Source organism: Metopolophium dirhodum, chromosome 7, assembly GCF_019925205.1.
Source record: "Metopolophium dirhodum isolate CAU chromosome 7, ASM1992520v1, whole genome shotgun sequence".
In the NCBI taxonomy this organism is placed as follows: domain Eukaryota; kingdom Metazoa; phylum Arthropoda; class Insecta; order Hemiptera; family Aphididae; genus Metopolophium; species Metopolophium dirhodum.
In genome coordinates, this window is record NC_083566.1 from 13,352,223 (window position 1) to 13,371,107 (window position 18,885).

The following is an 18,885-nucleotide window of genomic DNA, read 5'->3' on the forward strand; positions in this document are numbered from 1 at the left end:
TCATTTCTAAATATAGAATAATACAACCGATACAATTGTAGGTGCGCTGAACATGCTTAATAAGCAAAGCTGCGACCCAATTGGTTCAATGGTTTAAAACCGTTTACCGATTTTTCCCGAAAACCGTTAAGGGGATTCACATTTACACCGTGTCGTGTTTTTAATGATCATGTGCCTTCGTGCTGTGCGTATTTTTAATCTGTATACTAAAATGCAATCCAATGATATGAATATACTATTTTTTTTTACAAGTTATAAAACATTTCATATTAATTAAAATAGTGGTCGGGGGGGGGGGGGGGGGGGGGATAGCTCCTACCAGCACCTCACTGCTGGCGCCCATGGATATGGATTTTATATGTATATAATAGTTTATATGATATAATAATATATATATATATATTAGGTATTATTTATTATTTAAGTAATTTTTTAGTTCAGTATAGGTTGACAAATATAGTAATAATAATGTATAATATATAGTGTATTATACTATAAGTTAATACCGACGCATAACGGACCAACATAAATTTCGTAGTATAAATAGTATAAATGTATATACCTAGTTAAAAAGGTAGGAGGTGCAATGAGTTGACAGAAAGGAATGGGGTCAGAAGTCAGACATTCTGACTTAGAATCACGAATTATCTTATTGGATTGTATACTCATTTCTCATATTATTTGCATGTATACAAAATCAATACACATAATCTTACCACTAAGTAGGTACCAATATGGCAATATCTATTCTTAAATATGCCATTATTATTCAGTGTATTAATAAATGCATAATTTAAGCATCACGATGTGTTAGGCGTGCTAGAAAAATCAACCTGCAGTAATAGCTAAGTATTATTCACATTTCACTAGGACCAGAGATGTAAAAAAAAGGATCAGAGACGTATATAATATTATTATGGTGAATTTTTTTACTACACTGTGATGTATAGGTTAATATAATATATAATATATAAAAATATTATTAATAGGTAATAATTAAAATATGCAACACATTACACCATTCACACCATACTACTATAATAGGCATAAAGATTATTATGATTATTATTTACTGCCTGATTAGATAGGTTAGATATAAATACCACGGTACCATAATAGTTTTGTGGTATTGGTATCTGCACCCCTAAATCAGGCTGCCGCCTCCCGCAAGTACATTAGCCGTTGGGTATTTAGGTCCATACTTAGTTTTGGGTGCAACTCCCTAGTCCCAAAAATGACTTTCTTTTTTTCGCCTAAAAATAATTGCATTATTTCCTCCCATGGTTTCACGTTCAACATTTTGAGAAACATTGTCTCAAAATTAGTTAGTACATTTACTATAATATCTATTGTGATTATGTTCTCCGACTGCTGGAGTAAATGCATTACTTTTATCTGAGCATAATTTTTCATGAAATGTTTTTGTTACAATTCTCCAGCGAATAGAGACGTAGAGTTGTCTTTTTTGTTAGCCGATCCGAAATTGTACTTAAAATTTTAATAAAGAACCATAGTATGTCCACATCTTTTATTATAGTAATCCTCTTTAGTATAATAATCACAATTTATCACAATGAAACAATGCAATGGCGTACTATTAGGCACGGAAGAGAACGATTTACTAATATTAATATAACTTGAACGTATTATTTGTTATTTCATATATATAGCAGTTAATACAGCTTATGTCTTATATAAACAAATTTATAAATAATAATACAGTTATACATATATAATAATTACACTGTCCGTTAAAAGATTTAGATTTCTGTAAACACTCCTATATCGGATTTATACACAGAAAATATTGTCACAATCCTCACACACATTATAACATTATATTATGATTTATGAAACAAAATCATTTTCAAACACATTTTGAATGTAGGAACGGATTATAACTCTGAAAGCTGTATCTTCTTTAGCTTGATATCTATGAAATTCTTCATTGTTGTCTTTACTCTTTGAGAAACATAATAAATAATTATTTTTTGGGTTAGCTAGCTTACAACAGCTGTTGGTTACCAACTTGGACTTTGTAATTTGTTGATGTAAATTTGAAGTATTTTGATTTCAATTTCATAACAAATATATTTAAATTCTGATTTTCGGAATGCTTAAATATACGAAAAGACCATATTTTCTAGTAATTGGAATTTTTTTTTCTACTTAAGAATTGTTTTGTGATAATACAAACTACGCTGTTTTCAAATGAAACCCCTCTTTTTATTGTGAATTATTTAGTGGATAATTTTTTTTTTCAAATTTCGATGTGCCTAATTTAAAATTTGAACGAGTAGTATTTCATTTATTAAAATGTTTATAATTAGAACTTAAGGCCCTAAAAATTGTTTAAAAAAATATAAAATAGATTATGTAATATTGAATCTAGTGTTTATTATACATGGACCATTTTTGAAAATTATAAACGTTGATGGATTAATAATAATTACTAAAAATTCCAAGTCACCATAGTCCACATATCTTTCAAACTCATTATCATGGACCCATTATACTTAGTCTACTAAGTTAAATAACACAAAATATATACACATTAAAATGTTGATTTTGATGAGTCAAAATGTCCACTAAATAGTTCATATAGTAGAAATGAAGAGTTTTCAATTTTCATTTTAAAAACTGAAGTTTGTACCTTACTCATTAATTTGTACAAAAAATCGGAAAGATTTGAAAATATGACCCAAAGTACCCATAAGCATTCCGTTTGATGTTTGTCTGGACAACGGAACATGATGATTAAAATCAATATTGCAGATATTTGCAGTCTAGTGTTTAAAAAACAAAATGTCGTAGGAATTTTAACCTACAGTATAACATAATTAAGTAGGTATTTAATGGCTAATACATAATTTAAAATTAGAGAAATTTGTTTACCTGTATTTATCTGTGTATAATGTATTATGTGTATATAATGGCTTTTCTACTCTACTTTAATGTTTTTGTTTAAATAACATAAAACCGTCCATATGGATGTCAGTGTACCTCGAGAGCAGCTAGGAAGCCCCACATTAATTATAATGTGTGGGGAAGGGGTGATTAAATATATGTGTACCCTAGAACGGTTAAAGAAAACACTTAAGCGTATGCATTAATGACACGAAACGAGCCATTACATAGTAACTAACATTTATTGCAAGGAATTATAATTATAAATGATTATTTATTTTATTTCATACAAGTTTTGTAACAAGAATACATTATTACACCTGATGAATAGTTTCATCCATATGTAACAGCTATAGCCGTATGTACGATTTATATTAATTGAGAATAATATGACAGTGTACATATACATTTTTTATTTTATTAAAGAGAAATATTTACGGTGTTTACAATATTTAAAGGAACAATTGTGTATGAGTCTTGATTTACGTCGATGAAGAGATGAAGGAGGTGCCAATTATCTACATGTTATAATCTCGTATGAGCATAAAATAAACGCAAATATAATATAAATAAAATGTCACTGATGGGCAATAATAATAAACTTACATTCGAGGAAAATTTTTTGTAGGTAAATGCAGGTTTTACATAATTATGGGAGTATTTTTAATAGTTGAATTTGTCCATGATAAATTACACGGAAGTTAAAATGTAATAATAATAATAGCCATAACATTAATTGGTTAATACAAAATTAAATTTCCTGTCGTGTGATGTATCTAATTAATATTGTTTAGTGAATACTAAAATCTATTCGAACATTCCCACACTGATAATTTTGGCCACCTACCCGATATGATTTAAAATAATAAAAAAGAACGCGAATGCATTATAGGTGAAAAACTTTACAAGCAGTTTCTCTTCTTTCACTATATTATAATAATATAGGTACGTACTGCGTAACGCACCCGCAGGTATTAGCATTTCTCTCCCATATGTACCGGTCGTTGGATATTTGTTGCTAATTCAATACTGCGTATGGGCTGTTTTCCGTATATATTTATTATACACGCTGCTGAGAGAAAAATGGAGATTGATCGACACGATATTCTGTATTGGACGTTGCAATCCAACTGTTATTTTTCGATACCAGAGAGTCTCTTCGGAAGAAAAAAAGGTACGAAACCCATTATAAAAATTTCATTTTACATCACCCAAAATGCGGGGGTGGTAGCATTTTTTTTTACAACGGTTGCTCAGTCAAGTCGGTTAACACCCAAATCGCTTGACAAAAAAAAAAAAAAATAATAATAGAAATAAAACACCCTCGAAAATGTATTTTCCTTGTTGGGTGGGCAATTTTATATACGTGTCAAAGACTAAGTCACATGTTTCAATGCGCGTATATAAAGAAAAAAAGTACGTGTAACGACATCGGTTGATATTTCTTTTGATGACTAAGGAGAAGCGATCATTAAAGTTACGTCTCCGATTTCAGACGTTATATAGGTACCTACACAAGTATATTTTAGTTTTTTTTTGTATTAAATCAGGACACAGTATATTGTTCATTAAGGAACACACACAAAAAAAAATACTTTTCATTTGTATTAAATATAATCGTACACCGTTTTGTCTGTGCGGGGTTGAAGATTTTGCAGCCTGTTATAAATATGCCCTATAATATATATATTATATTATACGTTATATTATGTATTATACCTATGTAAGACTATGAACGTATCACCGCTTCAACACACATTTAAAATGAGGTTTTACAAATCTGCTGTGATGCCACTGATATAGTCTAGTTACAAATAATAATACAAAAGTCAAAATTCCTCATTTAAGTTTTTATTACGGGATATTTTTAGTGTAAAGCCACATACATTTTTTATGACCGATTGAAGTTTATATTAATTTTACGATATTGTATAGCCGTATAGGTATATAAACATATAATAACGGTTTATCCAATAAAGATTTTTGTTATTTTGATACAATTTAAAAAAAAATATAAACTGTGAAAATTTGATACATTTCACTATTAGTTAAATTATCAATTTCTGCCAATTTCAAGCTATTTATAGGTGTTTGACATTTTTTTTGAAGTGCTTATAAAAATTGTATAGGCTTAGTCAAAAACAGTCAAACAATTCAATACAAGATCCCATATAATAGTTGTTCTTATTTCAATTTAAAAATATTAAAAGTACGTAGACATGATTATTTTTTTATAGGGATTTGAAGTTTACATTTTGACGAAATTAGATATTTAAGTGAAGTATAACGATTTAAGTATTATTCGTGGGAGACCAGAAACTTTTGAAAAACTTAGAAAATTTTTGAATATTACAGCTATTTAATTATTGTAAAGTTTTAAAATCAAAACATTAATGATGAAAAAATGAATAAATCATATTTGAATATGATGAGAAATATACAATTTAGTTGTTATTTTAAAAACAATAATTAATGATGATATTTTCCATAGGTTCTTTGGACAATGGTCCAAAAGTCACGCTTGTTACTACGCGCTGTCGTCGTCCAGTTCAGGACCACATACATACATACATCGCCGAAGATACTATAGACGCAGTTCCCAATCGGCTTATATTAATATTGTTTTTTGGAGGTTAATTTGTAATGGCTGACATCGCTGATTTGGGAAGAGGGATAAACTGGCGAGAGACAGCTGACAGTCACTAAAAATCGTTATGAAAGTGAATCTCAATCAAAATTCAAAAGTTATACATAGCCTGTAAAATATTTTTGATAAATACCCTGAAGGACCAATAACGCGGCTGTAATGTCACGTGGTGCAAAATTGGGCGGCTAAACATAGGACGCGGATATAAATAAGCAGTGCAATTTCGAATTATTGACTGATGTGGGCTTAGAGAGAGTGAGAGAAAGATGTAAGGATACGAGATGGAGTGAAACTGAAAAGAGAGTGAATAGAAAATATACTACTGAATGTCCAGTATAAAAATAAAATAAAATATTAAACTGATGAAGATAACAACAATTAAAAAGAAAATGCTGATCTATATTTTTTATGCTATTTAAGTTATTTAACCGACTTTGTCACTTTTAATTGTTTCGAGTAAGTAGTTCAGTCGATTAAACATATTATACATTTATAATCTATTATATTTATGAAAATAAAAATAATTTTATATATTTTCTATTTTATTTAAAAAAAAATTTCATATTAAATAATAAATAATATTATATTATTAGTCAATAATTAACTTTAAAAAAAATATGGGGGTGCAAATAAAGGTGCAAATGTGACTCTACTTGTCGATGATATTTTGGCCTGTAAAAGCGGGTTCACAACTTTATGACTACTGTATTGAAAAATATCATAGACCGTGCAATAGAACCAATTATTGAAGCAAAGCACGACTTAAGTACTGTTCATAGGTTTTTAGATTTCTAAATATAAGCTTAGAACCCCTTATATCCCTACTGTACCCGTCTGTTAATTACCGCAGTACTTATAGTTACGATTGTTGATGGTAAGATAATATTATGCATTTATCGTCCATAGTTATAGGTACTGTACATAAATTGTATATGGAATTATAGTTTTTTGTCTAAACCATGCAATCAACCGTAAGTGGAGTATATAATTTTCGTCGAGTACGGAATGGTGTGCATGAAATTATACTGGGTTGGTATATAGTATATACTGTTAAGCGGCGATTAATAATATCATTACTATCGAGTTTATATATTAAATTATTATTTACATTGATTGCACTATGCAATTTAAGCAAGTCGGAAGACAGAGATGAGTGGTGGTGACTGGTGGTACACTGAACGAAACATTTCATCTGTAATTTGGATATTGATTGTGCCTATGCGTGTATTTGCCTACAGCGTGCATTCGATCAGTTCGGATTTTAGCACCACAAAGCTATTAGCGATGATTGCCACGGATTATTATACTCGTGTTGGTGTAGTATATCAGTCAGATCGTGTACATAGTATAATGTCCACTTATAATTTAATACAATGTCATCAGGTCAGGATAAAGTACGTTATCATTATTGAGGTATAGCTATGCATAATGGCAAGGGTAACAACACGGAACTGCATATATAACAATTACAGTATTACTCCTACATTATGGTGTACCTATCTAGAAAGTTTGAAATCCCTCTATATTTATAGTACGAATCACATATGATATGCGATGACATGCGACAATTAGGAATTCAATTTAATTCAAACAACGATAAATTTAACGTATTATCGATAATCGCGTCGCACTTGTCATATCGTGACACAAAATATGTATAGATAGTTTATAAAGTTTCTTGATTCACACTTTACATATATACATACATACAATACATACATACATACATACATATTACAATATTACATTCATACTACATACATGCATACTTGCACGTACCTACTTCGAGGGTGTGATGAGTGGTTGGTGGGGCGATGGTGAGGGAAGTGGTTGGAAAAGTGTAGTTGTGGGGTGCGGCGCGTCCAGGGAACGCATACCAATATACGATGACGATGAGCGATATCAGGGAGAGGGGTTATGGTTGGGTGAGAAGAAACACCCGGAGGGGGTGCTTCTTGGGGGCTTACCGCGCGTGTCGTGACTCTGAGCAATTTTATTAAACAACATCGTTGACACTTCGCGTGGTTTTCCGGGCGGCTGTGAAACTTTCGCTAATAACACAACGGATATAATATAATGTATAATGTGTGGAGTTCACCTATAGTACACATTATACTTTATAGTGACTACATAGAGTCTCGTTTGTACAGGGAAACTGTGATAGCTATAATCAGCTATAATATGTGTGCACGTGAAATCACGACGCCGCGGAAAATATTTTACTTTAAAACTTCATTGTAGGTATACCTATCTCATATGTATAATATACGCTTCAACCTAGGACCGTCCCTACAATTTGCGGGGCCCGGGGCATAACTCTATTAGCGGGGCCTATAAAAAATGAAAACATACGTAAAGTATTTTTACCTATTGGATATTAGTAATAAGCTATTACCTATACTAGTACCTCACTTAATCATTTTACGACTTGAAAACAATAATAATATATAATTTGAAGACCTCAGAGCAACAACAAGACATTTCCATATTTTGGTCGTAATTAGTTTTTAATTGCACATTATTAATAAAAAAAAGTAGGTCAGCACATTTCGGCGGTAAATGTTTGTCCATCGTCCCTTCGGGCCTCGGACAGGATAGTGTAATTTTACTGTGTTCCATTTTAATGCAATGATTGCATTCGATAAAAAACGATTCTGAGCGGACGAGGGAATCTTTTTTATTTAATTTTATTCGTTTCTATGGTGATAAACAAAGCGTTTTAAGAACAGCTTAAGAACGATTTATATAAATAGGTAATTTATATAATTATTATTATAATTTATAATTAGGAAATATCATAAAAATGAAAAATATATAAAAGAAAAGAAAAAGCTCATAAGTCGCTCAACTGTTTTGAAAATTTTACCATGTCTAGGTAAGGCTAATATAAGTAAACAACCCAAATTTCAAGTTTTTACGAATGTTTTAATTTGAAGTAATATTTCTGGTAGAAAACGTCGTCCGTAATTATTTAATATTATAAAATCGTGAAATCGTACGTTTTTTCTCCTTTAAACGCTTTTATTTCGAGTAGCGTTTCGAAAATCGAAAAAGTACCAGCTCAAGAACATTACCTTTCAGAAAAGATGCTTAACTTGATACTTTTGAGCAAGTTTAGAGGGAGAAAAAGTGTTTACAGAATAAAAAAGAAAAAGAAATAAATATCATTGTAAAACCATTACATTCCTCGCTCCGCTCAGAATCTAAAAAACTACTTCGTTTTGTGCAAGAACCAGTAAAGTCCGTATGTTAAATATAGAGATATCATGTAAATGGAGATGACTTGTTGTTGCACAATAAATATTTAATATGTATGTATGTATATATTTCTTTCTTATACTATACAATATATATGTATATCATAAATAATTAGAGTATTAGGCATCTCCAAGTTTTTTTTTTAGATTCTGAGCGAAGCGATGAATGTATTGATTTTACAATGATGTGTGTTTTTTTTTTTTTTGTGTCTGTCATCACCTTTTAGGACAGTAAAAGTGCTTTGGATTTTCTTCAACAGTAACTTTTCTGATAGGAAAGTGAATCGAGTTGGTACTTTGGGGGGTCAAAAGTAAAAATTTCCCAGTAGTTTTCAAAAGCGACGTGAAAAACAAAAGAAAAATTAAGGAAAAACGGGAATTTTTACGCAAAATCTGTTTTTGAGAAAATCGATTTTGGTTTTTTGTGTAACTCAAAACAAATGACCGTAGGGACATGAAATTTTGACTGAATGTTTATATTATCATTTTCTATACACCATCAAATTTACAAAATATTTTGACTCTTTTTGAGCTGTTTACGGACATTGTCAGTTTTTAATTTTTTTAGTTTTTTTTTCTATAAATATCAATAAAATTTTATCTGTTGAGTAAAAAAGCTTGAAAATTTAATAGAAGGCTCCTAGGTTATTGTTTCAAAGGCAGTTGAAAAAAATTAAAAATCCTTATTGACAGTTTTTATTTATAAGCATTTAAAGTTCAAATTTTGACAAAATACGGAAAAATCACGAAAAAAAGCAAATTATTTTGAGTTGAGAATTCATAAAAATTTTTCTTTTTAAATCTAAGATTTGAAAATGTAATATAAGATTACTCATAAGTTTGTCTACCTTTATCAAAAAAAAAAATGTCTAGAAAAAACTTAAATTAAATTTTTATGAGCGTCTGAAATTTATATTTTTACAACATTTGATATTTACTTGATTTCTTATGTAACAATTTTCTTATTTTGTTGTAATTAAAAAACGTATGACTGTAGATACTTGAAAATTTCACTGAATATTTGTATTAGCATTTTCTATACACGATAAAATTTTGAAAATAATTTGCCTCTTTTTGAGCTATTTACGGATATTGTCAGTTTTCAATTTTTTTAGTTTTTTTTTCTATAAATATCAATAAAATTTTATTTGTTGGGTAAAAAAGCGTGAAAATTTAATGCAAGGCTCCTGATATAATGTTTCAATTGCAGTTGAAAAATATTAAAAATACATAGGGACAATTCTTTTTTATAAGCATTTAAAGTTTAAATTTTGACAACATTTATCAAATTTATAATTTATTAATTATTTTGTAGTTAAGAATGTATAAAATGTTTAACTTTTATGGCTAAGAATTGAAAATTTTAAACAAGGCTCCACGTAAATAGGTTATAATATATAAATATTACTTTATTCACAATAATATCATCAAATATACTTGTTAATATCATAGGCTGACTGACCGTTTTCGCTCAGAATCGTTTTTCTTATACAATGATATTATATCATTGAATTCAAATTTAACACCATCCATTAAAATGACTCACTTGTAATCTACTGTACAGCAGAGCGACATCCACTTATCCACCTTTTTGGTTTTGACATCATACAAACTTTATTTTGACAATTTGTCATTGACTACTACTTATACGAACTAAAAAATTGTATTAATTATTGGTCATGTCTTGTTGTTGCATTATAAATAATACTATTCACTTTTATTAACATAGTGTATACTGTAACTACAACTTTAAAAGTATTTCGTAATTGATTTCTTTTAATTACATTTAATAAATAAACATTGCTGATTTATAAATATAATTTTTTTATTGTGACTAAGATAAATGAATAAATAAACAAATGTGAATAAATATATAAAGTATAATCTTGTATCTTATATGTATCTCAGATACATGTATCTAGTATCTAGTATCTTTAAAAAATATCATAGTATCTTGTATCTTGTATCTTGTATTTAGATACTTTGTATATTAGATACTCTGAATCCAATGCATAGGGCCCGTGACGTGTGCCCCGCTCACCCCGGCCTTAGGACGGCCCTGCAGTTTAACCTAAACTGCTAAGGTACTTGTTTGTGTAATATCACATAGACAACACAGCCGACATTTCTTGGAAGGATTTTTTTTTTGTCCATAATATTGAGGGTAAGAACTTAGTTTTCTAGTATACCATATTATACCTATAATATGTTTAATCTATGGTACCTCCACCTACAATATTACAGTATTTATATATTTCATATTTTATTTATCGCTCACCTTTTACCTACATGTTTCCGGGACGTTACACAATCATTTTGTCAACATCATTATATAATAATAAAAAAGAATTATATTTCCTGGTCTATCCACGTATTTAACTATTTAATTACTATAATTGATCAATAAGCTTAATTTATGCAATGTGCAATACAATTATTGACTTATATAATACCTACCTGTAATATCCGTTTTTTAATAGTACATTTTTTTAAAATATGTATAACATTTTAAACATTGTTTTTAAATTTTAAGTATAGGGTACTTTACTGTAAGCACTAAGCAGTTGGCACATCGTTTTTTTTTTATGAATTATTTATTTTTAAATACTTTAAATTAGTAAGATATAATATAGCTACTTATATGAAAATATTCACTTCTAAATTAAAAATTGTGTACGAGTTGTTATAACTAAGTTAAAATTTTAACATAAGTAATAATCGAAAAGTAACATCGTATTTTTGTTGTATTTAACTATAGTTTTTCGCATTCCTACATTTTAAATACTTATGAATAGTAAACTAATTGTTCTATACATTCTATATTTAATTAAAATTGAATTTATTTTCAAACATTTTTAGAAATGTATGCTACATTTATTTTAAAATTAGAAAAATGGGTCAACGTTCAAGTAATATAATACACGTCATGCAACTTAAAAATACTGAAAAGTTGAATTGTATTTGCAAACATTTGCTTTGTGATTTGTATTATCTATTGTTACTACAGCTATAGGTAAATACTTTAAAATAAAAATATAACATCATGGTTTTATTTTTTCATAAAATCAAATTTAAACAATTCAATACTTAATATAATAATGGTAAAAATTGTTCAAAATTTCTTTTAAATCTACGATCTACATTCAGCAGAGTCATTTGTTCATAATTAGTGAACAATGAACACTGAATATCTATGTTCATATAAAACTAATAGCACTTTTCTCACGTGACATGTGTGAGGTAGGTATATAGACGAGGTTGATAAAAATAAAAATACCACGAACCTGGGCGGCCAGACTTGTGTTCAAGATTGCAGTAGGTACCTGGTAAATGGCATCTTTTGTGAAAGTGCCTATATACTTCCTTTAAAATCGATTATTTCGTAGTGGAAATTGTCTTTGATTTGATGCAATCCTCCATCTGTAAACCATTCAACTACTCCAAGAATAAGTTAAATTCAATTCTATCGATTCTTGAGATAATAGTCACAAGTCACAACAGAAATCATCATTATTTACAGTTCAGATACGGTTTTCAGTTTACTACGTCTTGTTAAAAATAAATTTGTTTGAAATTATACCATCGTACAACACTTTGAATATTAAAAATAAAATTGTTTTACTGTGTAATAAGTGATAACTAATAAATAACAATTAATATCGTAGTGAAATGAGTAATGGCGTTGTCAGTATAATTATTTCTGTCAGCGTACCTACACTGATATAACATTTGGGAGACACTTATATTTCCTCTATAAATATTCTAATTTTAATTGTTGGCACGCAATGTGAATTTTAAAATCTGATAAATAATTCACAGGTAGTAGTGTTTTATTTTATCTTACAGTTTTCATAATTAATGAAAACTGACGCGCGTTAGGTACATTAACAAGTGAAATTATTATAATCAACTTCTTGGATATTATATTAATTAATAGTTAATATAATAATTGCAGATAATATATTGATATATAATATTATGTAGTTTAAATTAAACCGGTTTCAAAATGTAGGTACCAACTTAAATTGCGTTTTATTAATGAACGGATCACGCGAGACGAATACATGACAGTCGATAATCGGTTCAAATTTATTTTTAAATACAATTACTTTTAGATTATAATATGTTACTGATAATTAATAAGTTACGTGGATGCGATAAAATAGACAGTGGCAACTAAAATAACACCAAGGTGAGAAAATATCCACTACGTGATCAACGACGAATTAACACGAAAATATAATGTGAGGTTCATTTTAAAAATGTATAAATAATAATTGATGATAACAATTATTTTTAAATAAATAATGTTTGTCAAGATTAAGTTTGTTGTTATAACTATTAATAAAGAGACTTTAACCGTATTTAATAGGCTTGGAAGCAGTGATTTTTTGTTTTTTGTTTAACACACGTAGACCATAGGACTTTAGACGTGTTTTCATTTCATCGTACCGATTGATCCAGTAAAGCGATAAGAATTCTAAAAACAAATTTAAATTTTTCGTCAAGTCTATATTCCCAGATTTAAACTTTTTTTAACTTCTACAACAATTTAAATACCTATTCGTTTTCCTTTTTCAGGATTGAGGGTGATAAAATCAAAAGGCGATATCAAGAAAATATGACAACAAATTTAAATCTGTTCTTAAACTTCTTATCGCTTCAGTCTATATAGATCAATCGGTACGTTGGAATGAAAACACTTCTAAATTTCTAGTTCCACTTGCGTTCGACAAATACAAATCACTGCTTTCTTAAAGAATATAATAAAAACTAGTAAGTAGAATAATATTTTACATCGATATTGATTAATAACAATAATCACAAGTGATAAAAAAAAATATAAAAATAAAATTCAAAAAATAATTTCATTCAACGTTTACTATAGCTTCTAAAGACGATAATCTTTGGAGTCTAAACATATTTTTCAAATTTACTAAAAAAATATGCTTTAATACCTATTTGAAAATAATTCATTAACAATCTCAATCTTAACTACAGACATTAATTCATTCATATTATAAGCCCGGGTAATTAAAATCATCCAATGCCTTTGAGAATATATTATATATGATAATATATTATCATTTTAAATAATAATAGATACTTAGTATTCCTACTTTAATTAATTTTTGTTTTTAAATCTACAAACAACTAAATTGGATATTTTCATAGTTTCAAAGACTCATTTATAAAATGTAATATAGTATATAAGACACACCTGGGGATTCATGGTTAAAGATTTCACTTCTATTCAGAAATCAAAAATTATTTTATGTTCCTACTAAACTTTTGATCAAAAACCATTTGGGGGTTTTTTATAGACCTTGGAACTGAACTATTTATGTTGAATTCTATGCAGAAAATTCAGTTGTATTAGCCAGAAAACTTTTTCGTTAAGGTGAGTAGAAACTCATAAACAGAATCGACTTTTCCCATTTTTAGACAAACCCTGAGGTCTATTTTATTTGACCAATATATCGTTTTGTCGTCAAGAATAACTTTTATCTCGTTTTTTTATCTTGAAATTTCCATACCTATAGTTAAAATTTATTTTTATTGGTTTCAACTTTAAGATATAGTAAACCATCATAAAAAAGTCAAACTTTGATATTTAATTTATTTATAACATAGCACCTATATTATATTTTATACAATATTTTCATTATACATCATCATAATACAGATTAGGTACATTTAAATTAGAAATATTTAAATTTGTTCATATATTTTGAATTGGACAATGAATAAATTGGGTTTGCAATGGTTTGTTATTTTATTTCTATTATTTTAATTACCTACCTATTTGTTTAGTATAATTTTATTCAGTTTACAGATTGGAAAATGAACACTAGTGGTAGTTGGTACCTACATTAAAAACGTATTTTTTGGTGAATAAATACTAAATCGTTGCAAAAAAGTAAACTTAACACACAATATTGTTTTGAACGAAATTGATTTTGGTTATTTTATTGTTTACTTTTGTATTTTATAGTTGTGTTATTGACTATAATTTAAAAAAAAACAAATTAAATCAAATTTGGGTGCTATATCAAATCATAATTTATTGAGTAACTATAAATTGGTGTATTATACGTCTTATTTTAATTCAAACATTCACTACCAATATTATGCTAAACGCGTACCTACGTGCGAAATTATTAAACAAGTTCACCGTGTAGAGATTATGATATAATGGCCAGACAAAACAGATCATCCATTAATATTTTCTTCTACTCTATTCTATAAACAACGTATAAGCATGTATAACTTTGTGCACAAATACATTACAACTATGTTATAAGTTTATAACTGTCAATATACTCAACAGAAATAATAATTTAACTTTTTAAATATTTTTATCAGTTATTTCAGATTTGTAACACAAAATCAAAGTTAAATTTTATTTGTTTTGATTTAACTAAATGTACTATAAATTACCTATATTTACTGTTGCTTTTTCATAATATGGTAATAACTATAGGCTTCTTCAACGATATCAATATTTCGATTCGATATCAATATCGCGAACTTTTTTTCAGAAATTTAGGTATCGGTAATCGTAATATATCGTACGATATATCGTTAATCGTAATATATCGATAATCGATGTACATCAAGAAAACTGATTTTCATGCCAAAGCTCTTGAAAAATATATTTCAAAACAATTAATTGTTAATATAATACCTACTAGTTACTACCTAGTACCCAGTAAATTGAGTATTTGAGTATTGGGCATTGGCTAGAAATATGGGTATATCGATACCTACATTTTTTTTTCGATACATTGTTTCAATATCGCACAATTCAAAACGATATCGATATTCAAAAATATATCGTTGAAGAAGCCTAGGCCACTAATAACTAATAAACTAATAACTACATATTTTCAAAAAAATTAATAAATTACCTATAAAAAATATTGACGAAAACAGACACGGTAAGACATTATTGTAATACATCACAATATCAATAAAAATAATTATTTTCACTGTAATTATAACATAATATAAATGTAATTAAATAGTAATTACCTTTTTTTTTTCCGTGGTACGAGGACCGGAGAAGGAACCAAGTTTTCCAATACTTCTCCGGCCCCCATCATTTATTGAGACAAATACATCCCATTTTTTATTAGGGGTAGGCCAGTCTCCTACTCACTACTACTACAACAACAATACAGTTATATTATATGACAGTGCGGGAGCGTCTACTCTCCCAAGGTTGCCTTCGGCTACATAAAGTGTTAACTAGGGTTTCAGTTTCCGATATCCGGTGGTGTGTCTATGCCTTCGGTGGCCTGCCGTGTTCATTCCTCTTGTTCCTTTAATGTGAGGATGCGTTCCACCATTCCGTACAAGAGCCTGAACAATTCCTCAGCTTCTCTCAGGATCGCCGACTTTTCGTTTGGATCCGCTGGAAGTTGTTCGAACCTTGGACCGCAGAGGATGTCTGGGAGATCCCGAATAGTAATTACCTAGTCAATATTAAATAAACGTTTGGTTTAATACTATGTCATTGAACTAATTCCGAATAGAAGCAATTTCTGAATAAAAATAGTAAACATACTTATTACAACTGTGTAAAAGTTCTCATGAGTTGAAAAAATGTTTTATGATTAAAACATAGTTGAAGTTTGGTTTATTGTTCTCTGATTATATTTTCATTAAAACTACCGATAATATATTTTTCTATTTAAAATATTATTATTGTCGCATTGATATTAAAATAAATACCTAGTCACGCAGAAAGCCTGGAAATCTGAAGACCATATATATAGGTAGAAATTGTATTAATTCCAAATTATAATTATGTTTTACCTTAAGAAATTAATTTGAATTCTTGAATAAAATATTATTGTTTTTCAATTATTTAAAGTAATAGGCCAAGTATGAATAATTATCATTTGGAGGTATTCATACGTTCTATATAAATTATCCAAAGGATGTTATTCAACGTGTAAGCACTTAGTGCTCGCAGTAACTCGCAGTGATCATCGTTAACACATTTTACCGTCTTGCCGTTGTATATACCGTTTAAATATTCAATGAACAGGTATAATGGTAGATCTGTATAAATACCTGTTAGTTATCACTGTTTTAATCGATGCACTAATGCGATCAATCCCAAATACTCGCAACAATAAAATACAGCACAATCTACAATTCAAACTATATAGTTTTAAATGCGTTTATCGAATGTCGGAATATTAATTAGGTACCTATAGTGATTAACAACAGATTGAAATATATATAAAAAAAATGGAGAAGTCGCTCTGCCGTATAGTGGATTTTAAGTGTACCTTGTCATTGAGTCGATCACTGTAGTGGTGGATGTATTCAATTTGAATTAATTGCTATATAATTGTATACCAAAAACGATTCTGGGTAGAGATGGTATGTAACTCAGTACAAGCTTTTATATCCATTAATAACCAAGGATACTTCACAATTTAATAATATTACTATTAAAAATATGGAAGGTTCAACTAATTTTTACCTAAAATATCTTATATCACATATAATTTTTGGTATATAATAATTAATTATAATATCATATTATAGTTATTAACTTATAAGTCAAGGCATATATAGTAGAATACCTAGTGTAAATAGGTTTATAGGTTCGTGGAATAAATAATTTAAAATTATTCAAAAATATTTTGATAATATAAATTGTATATAATATTATAAATGAATAACATATGTGTTGGTGAAAAGATTCAAGTCCTTACTATTAATATATTTTAAATTACAATAAAATAATTAAAGCATTTAAAATAATAAGTGTTATTTTTTGTTATCGATGTTGATATCAATGTCAATATAAATACATTACAATTTTCATTTTCCATTTACATTTAGACAAAAAATACATTTGGCAATTTAATCAGATACTACCAAATAACGTCATAACATATTATTATTAGTTTCAGACTAATAGTTTGACAGATATGTTCTTGTAAAACACTATAATAATATTTGTACAGTTAGTCCCGATTTTCCCATTGTTGTAATGCATAAACACTTTTTAGTTTTTGTTGTGCAAAACATACTCCAATTTTTGATATTACAATATTAGTACTTATTCAAAATATATATCGTTTGTTTACGATATCGATAAATATGAAACGGTATGGATATTAATATATAAGCACAACAAGAGCTAATTTTTTTTGAAAATTATAATATCATATATCTATTTAGAAAACGCTAGTATAAATATTTTTGGTGAAAATGTCAAGTGTTTACAGTTATTTATTTTTGAATTACAACAAGAAAACAAAATTGATTTTATCAAAAACTGGTTTTGCATTGAATATTACAGTTTTCCGGTGGATAATTAATTTTATTTTTCTCAATTATGTTGACAAGTTCTGGGATTTATTGACCTCCTAAAGAACAAACTAGATATAATTTTCTACCAGAAATCTAAGTCCAAAGACGAATTTGAAAATGGAAAATCCTGTAAGTAAACTTCATCATTACTTATTTAATAGTCATAAATCATAATACATAGTAAACGATAGGTAATAACTAATAACATTACAATAATTTACTGTTATTACTGTTACTGGTAAAGGTCAATGCTCTATTTAAAGCTAGATTGTTCCCTACCTTATAGGTACCAGTTACCATTGATATAAAATCACTGATCACATATGCGCACACATTTTGTTTCCATCTGTTATTGTCAGTGATGTTTATACCTTTCTATTTTAATACTCGTTAATATTAAACTATAAGTTCGATAATGGTTTATTAATATGTAAAAAATGTACTAACATTTTTTTTTTGTATATAATGACAACACGTGGCTCGATTTTATATTATACAGGTATTGTGGGCCATAAAATAAATAAAAAAAATTAAAATGACACCACAGTATTTGAGGCTCGCATAGTCATATCTCACCGTTCCAAAGAAAATTTGTTTACCTTTTTCCAAAGTACATGTATGTAAGTATTTTCTTGAATTTTCTTGATTTATATTATGGTTATCTGTAGGATATTCTATATAATATTACTATCATTATTATACTGGTTAGATAAGGTTAGGTTAAGTCAAATAATT